Raw genomic sequence first — 7,058 nt, forward strand, 5'->3', positions numbered from 1 at the left:
AGTTCCCTGCGCAAGCCCTGCACAGTGAGACTCTGCCTCAAATAAAATGGTACCCCTCCCCGATACACTCGTAGAAGAAGGCTCTCTTGTACACAGAAAAGCTTACAAGGCCCTCGAATGCACACCTGTCACCCAGCACTTGGGACAAGGAGGCAGAAGATCAGGAATCCTCGGTCATCTTTAGCTACATAAATTTGAGCTAGCCTGCGCTCCACCAGACCCTGTCTCAAAAAACAAACAAACGAACAAAAAATAGAGAAGATAAAAAGTACGATGCCTCCATTACCAGGTCTCCAGATGACACAGACTTTTGGCTCGTTCTGGGCTGCCCACCTGACCTACATGTAAGACCCCATCCTAAGGAAACCACACACCATGGCAGGGCATGGAGAAATCCAGCTCGAACTGGCCAGACATCTCCGTCCTGGCCTCTGGACTTCACCAAGATGGAAGGTGCTGTTCCAGGCAACCCTGATGAGATGCCACAAACAACCAAAAAAATTCAGAAAAGTGTGGGGGGGGTGTTAGGCAGAAGAAAGGTTTTGGCTGTACTGGGGGAGGGGCGCAGGGTACTGGGGGATTATTAAATATGTATCAAAGTAGATTCGGATTCCAAGAGAGGGAAGTGTTAAAAGTTGTTGTTTTCTTTCACTTCTGAGACAGGGTTTCTTTGTGTAGCCCTGGCTGCCCTGAAACTCGCTCTGTAGACCAGGCTGGCCTCAATTCACAGAGATCTACCTGCCTCTGCCTCCTGAGTGCTGGATTTTTAAAGATTTTAAATTAATTTTTTTTAAAAGTTTTAAAAATGGTATGTGCCACCCAAAATGGTTTGGACACTGAAAAGGAAATCCTGCCAGGCTCAAGGGTGCGTCTGATGCCTGTCATTGTAGCACCCTAGAGGCAGTGCAGGAGAGTCAGGAGTTCAAGGTAATCCTTGGCTACATAGTGAGTTCCTGGCCAGCTCAGGTTAGGGCTACAGGAGGCCCTAACCCAAAACAGTAAGAGAGAGGAGGGAGAGAGAGACAGAGAGATGCCTCTTGCTAGATGTTTCTTTACCTGACAGGTCTCTGTTGTGGAATATTTGTTTAATTATGCAAAGATGTGTTGCACTTGTTTAATTATATAAACATGTGTTGCTGTTTTACTTTGCCTGCCTAAGGCACCTGACTGGTCTAATAAAAAGCTGAATGACCAATAGTGAGGGAGGAGGTAAAGGTGGGACTTCCAGGCAGGGAGAGTAAACAGGAGGAGAATTTAGGGTCAAGGGAAGAAAGAAAAGAGATGCCAGGCAGGCACTGGGGTCCAGACAGACAGACACAGAGGAAGCAGGAAAGCAGGACATACAGAATGAAAGAGGTAAAAAGCCCTGAGGCAAAGCGTAGATGAACAGAAACAGGTTAACATAAGTTGTAAGAACCAGTGCGACAAGCCTAAGCTAAGGCCGAACATTCATAATTAATAATAAGTCTCTGTGTCATTATTTGGGAGCTGGTTGGCAGCCCAAAGAAAATTCCAACAATAAATAGTGTTCAATGTGGGGCCTGAGTTTCCACACAGGGCCTGAGAAAGCTGTGGCCAGAGAACACTACATGTGCACAGTAAAACTCGTCCAGGCAAAAATCCTTTAAACAGGTTACAATGTGCACAGGTGCTTAAGAAAGAAAAGAAAATGGGTATAGACAGTTGTAGGAAAAAATAAATAGTTTAAAAATAATTAAGTAAAGTCTTTAAAGAAAGAGTAAAGTAATTAAAAAAAGAATAAGCCACGTAAAGAAGGGAAATACACAGGGAGTCTGGGTTCTGTATGGTTTCTTTTTCTTTTTTTTTTTTAAAGATTTATTTATTTATTTAATGTATGAGTGCTCTATCTGCATGTACAACTTTATGCCAGAAGAGGGCCTCAGATCCCCATTGTAGATGGTTGTGAGCTACTAGGTGGGTGCTGGGAATTGAACTCAGGACCTCTGGAAGAACAGTCAGTGCTTTTAACCACTGAGCCATCTCTCCAGCCCATTCTTTTTTACTTTGAGTTTTTTGAAGGCTGATGAGCAAACAGCAGTGGCTGAGAGACACTGAATTGTAAGAGGGACTCTGAATTAAACCATCCTAGATGCTTTAGGGATGCCTTAACTTTAAAATGGAATTCAGAAAATGTATTGCATTGGGGGAGAAGTTATGATTTTGTTTCCACAGGAAATGAAAGGCTATGGATTCCTTCAAAATTAATAGAGACCAGATTTGACTGGGGAGAGACCCCATGAAAATCTTGGCTACATTCATAAAGAAATAAAACTAGAAAAACTGCAAGACAGGTGACATATGCTGATCCCTTGACATGGGAACAGCTCTGAGACAGGATGAGACAAGGTAAGTCTGGTTACAGAGTCCTTGTGACTTACTATTACATGCCATCCTTTCATATGGTATGGATAGAGGTTTGGTTATACAGTCCAAACTAAATTATAAAGTTGACATATGTCTTTTACCTGCACAAACAGAATAAAAAATCATCTTTAGTTGGCTTGTGCACATTTCACAATCCATACTCATGTTAATGCAGATATGTGTGTTACCTTTGAAAGTTTGTGTGTTTTCAGAAAGGAAAAAAGGACCAGACACCAATAAAGACAAGTGGCCCAGGTGATCCACCCTCTCAGAATGTCCCTGCTGCAGTTTCCTTAGAGTTCTGTATCCAGAACAGCTTCAAGGCTGCTGCTGGCAGAGATGGTCCAGCCTCACAGACTACTCTAGCCAGGATTGAAGATAAGCCTTGCATTTTCCTATTACACAGAGACTGGACAACAAATGTTACAGCTAGTTTTCCCAGGACTTGATCATTATCTCAAATTTCTCAGGGTTCCCCGAGGACACCATCACCTCTGTACAACAGGAAGCAGTCTAGAGTACACGATGCCCACATTCCCAAGAGGTGGGGTGGTGGTTTTGGTCATTCGATAGGTTGTGAATGTTTGTCATCATTCAGCAGGGACAAAGAAATATAGAATTAAAAGACAACTTTTCATCTCAAATATTTAACATTGGTATGGATTTTTATATATTGATGCAAACTTAAGGTTATTTTTGTTACATTGTACATATGTTTATACTCTTGCTTAAGGTATTGTACCTATGCGGCTCATTTAAAAAGGAAATATAAAATTCTAGTGCTTGAAAGCTATTATTATAAACTGTTTCAGTTAATTAAGAAACACAGGTTAGTAGCTAGTTATCTATAACAATCAAACTTATAGTCAGGTATGTTTTCAAGGTCAAACAGAGATATATTTTAGATAGATGGTCTTCAGACACTCCAGAGACCTAGAGAATATGACATTTAAGATGTTTTAATAACATAAGAATTTCCATGACAGTGAGACACATCTGCTCATGGCAGCGCCAATCTACTTCAGGGAAGATGATGGGCATCAAAGAAACTTCATATGTAGTTTGCTTTCATTTGTGGCAAAGTTAGCCCCTGGGCAAGAAACTGCCCTTACCTCGACTGCTGACAATATGCTGTCCAAACTGGACCAGCAGGACACAAAAGAAAAGTGACTGCCAAACTTCACCAGAACGAGGCAGGACAGTCCTTCAAAATCCCTGCTTCACAGAAAAGTCTGTCAGATATTCTGCACCTGTAGGGCGAAGATGGATGCTCCAGCTTTGCAGAAGAACCTTGGGTGGCTGTCCAGGCAGCCAGGTGTTTCTGTCATTTCTATAGTTTTGGAAGTGGCTTGCTCTGCACTTCCTGTTTATTCAGGTAATATATATCCTTCTCAGGTCTCCGACAGGGTTGAAGACTAGATAGTTATAGTTTTACAGTTTTCCTTGTTACCAAATTCAGAAAATAAACTCACAAAAGTGATGTAAAGTTTATGAGGTTGAGAGACATAAAAACTTAGATTGTTTATCTGGGAAAATGTTCTGTTTTGAGGTCTAAAAAGGTGGTTTTGGGTTGGTAATACAGTTAGGATAGAAGGTGGATTAGATACACACCTGTGGACTCAGCAAGACTGGATAGATAATGGAGTCTTTTCTCTAAATTTGCAAAATACAAATGGACTGGTTATTGTGAATATAGTTCTTGCTTGATAATTGTTAGTATCTTACTATATTAGAGATAAAACTTTAAAAAAAATTTTAGTGTCAGTTTTTATTTATTTTTTAAAATTTTTTAAAAATTCATTTTACATACCAACCACTTTTATTTAGACAAAAGGAGGAAATGTTGGGGAATATTTATCTAACTATGTAAAGATGTGTTGCCTCTGTTTATGTTGCATAATATTTGCTTAATTATGTAAAGATGTTGCTGTTTTACCTTGCCTGTCTAAGGCACCTGATTGGTCTAATAAGAAGCTGAGCAGCCAATAGATAGGGAGGAGGCACAGATGGAACTTCAGGGCAGGGAGAGTAAGCAGGAGGAATGTGGGCTCAGGGAAGAAAGAAAAAGAGACGATGGGGGACGCCAGGGGCCGGCCAGGCAGATCCGGAGGAAGCAGGAAAGCAGGACATATAGAATCAAAGAAAGGTAAAAATCCCCAAGGTAAAACGTAGATGAAGAGAAACAGGTTAAACTGAGTTATAAGAGCCAGTGGGATGAGCCCAGCTAAGGCCGAGCATTCATAATTAATGTTAAGTCTCCATGTCTTTATGTGGGAGCCGGTTGGTGGCCTGAAGAAAATTCCAACCACAGGTTTCCACGTTCCACGTGACCCCATCTTGCCCCGTTCCCGCCCGTTGGAGGTGGACTGTGCCGACTCCTCCCAGCAGCGTTGCTTCAGACCTAGAACCGCTGGCTGAGGCCCAGGTCTCAGTGCTGGGATGGAACACGACATTTGGAGCTGTAAGATGCAGGGGGCGTGGTGTTCCCTGCAGGTGGAAGGAACCCTGGCTGGAGCTGGAGAGGCCCAGTGTGTCCTCAGGATCACTCTGTAGCTGGTGGGAGGCTTAGAGAGTGGGATTGCCATGGGTTGAGGCCAACAGGGCACAGGATGAGTTCAATATGTGTGATTTAAATACAAAAACAGGGCTGGGGCGTGGTAGGGGTGGAGGCCATCCCAGAATCCCCCAGTGAGGGGCTGGGGGCGTGGTCAGAGTGGAGCCCCGCCCAGAATCCCCAGTGAGGGGCTGGGGGCGTGGTCAGGGTGGAGCCCCGCCTAGAATCCCCAGTGAGGGGCTGGGGGCGTGGTCAGGGTGGAGCCCCGCCTAGAATCCCACAGTGAGGGGCTGGGGGCGTGGTCAGGGTGGAGCCCCGCCCAGAATCCCCAGTGAGGGGCTGGGGGCGTGGTCAGGGTGGAGCCCCGCCTAGAATCCCCAGTGAGGGGCTGGGGGCGTGGTCAGGGTGGAGCCCGCCTAGAATCCCAGTGAGGGGCTGGGGGCGTGGTCAGGGTGGAGCCCCGCCTAGAATCCCCAGTGAGGGGCCGTTGGAGTGCCTCAGTGTTAAGTTCTGGACTCTTTTTTTTTTTTTTTTAAAGATTTATTTATTTATTTATTTATTTATTTATTTATTTATTTATTTATTTATTTATTTATTGTGTACACAGTGTTCTGTCTGCATGTATGACTGCAGGTCAGAAGAGGGCACCAGATCTCATCACAGATGGTTGTGAGCCACCATGTGGTTGCTGGGAATTGAACTCAGGACCTCTGGAAGAGCAGCCAGGGCTCTAACCACTGAACCAGCTCTCCAGCCCAAGTTCTGGATTCTTGTCCGAGAACTAAAACCGATGAGGAGGGAGCCCTGGAGGAAGGCACACAGGCAGGGGCATCATGCTGTGAGGGGCTCACAATTGGGTCTGTCTCCACAGCTGAGGCTGTCCTGAACTTGGCAATCCTCCTGCCTCGGCCTCCTGTTTAGGGACTCCCGGCACGTGTCTCCATGTGCAGACACAAACTGAGATACGCGTGTTTTCTAACTGTGTGTGCGGGTGCCCGGGAGTGCACAGTGTCCTCCTCGCTCTCTCCCTGTGTCTTCTCCGCGGGGCTCTCCCTGAACCTGGGGTGGTGGCCGGCGGTGAGTCCCAGCCATCCTGCTGTGCAGGACGGAAAATCGTGCTACACCATGCCTGATCCCCACCCCACACCCTCCCCCTTGAGGTTCTGGAATCGGAACTCAGGTTCTTAGACCAGAACAGCGAGTGCGCTGCCCACTGAGCCATCCCCCCATTTCAGCAGTCCTCTAGATTGGAAGCGCATTACCTGCACAGAGACATCGGGAAAACAGCTAAAGGCGCACAGTAAGACATGGCACAGTCTTCACGTGGGTGTCCTCTTACCCCTTCGGACCCAGGCTGCAGGCGCCCACCCTGCATGCAGCCCCGGGCCATCATCGCACCCTGAAACCAAGCTCACATTTCTGCGCATTCTGTAAACTTACAGGACGAGTCTTCCACTGCGCCGCCCAGCAGCTCCACCCCTGTGTCTTCAGGGAGGGGTCTGCGGAAACCCCAGGACCCGGGTCAGAAACGCAGCAGGAGGAACGCAGATGACCGGACCAGCCAAGGGGGTTGAGAGAACAGAAGAAAATGCAATCAGATCAAGGCAGTAATGCCCCAGCCTCGGCTCTCCCTTGGAACAGATGATTCAGGAAGCACCCATGTTGCAGGGAGGCTGTCTCCCACTGAAGCATCAGGTGTAGCCTGACTTCTCAATATTCAGGTTGCCTTTTCCCTCAAAGCAGTATGCATCAGGATATCTTCCCTTCATAGCTCTAGGTAAAAGTCTGACAGTTGGGGTATCTTTCCCTCCAGAACTGTAAAAACTTGCACTATTTTTATATTATTATTATTTTTTATTTGTTGCGACAAGGTTTCTTTGTGTAACTTTGGAACTTGCACTACTGATTTAAATGGTAATGTAACCATATTAGATTTTGTACTTCTCTTAAATTGCATGAAATATCTAATTCAGGTATAAAATTTTATGTATTTGTATTATTTCCTTTTCTGTTGAGATATAATGTCCAGATCAACGTATAAATGAGTATAATTTGGCCATTGGATCCAGAGGGATGCAGTATCAGCATGAAAGTGGCATGGCAATAAGTGTCAGACGTG

Source organism: Peromyscus leucopus, chromosome 22 (assembly GCF_004664715.2).
Source record: "Peromyscus leucopus breed LL Stock chromosome 22, UCI_PerLeu_2.1, whole genome shotgun sequence".
Taxonomy (NCBI): Eukaryota; Metazoa; Chordata; class Mammalia; order Rodentia; family Cricetidae; genus Peromyscus; species Peromyscus leucopus.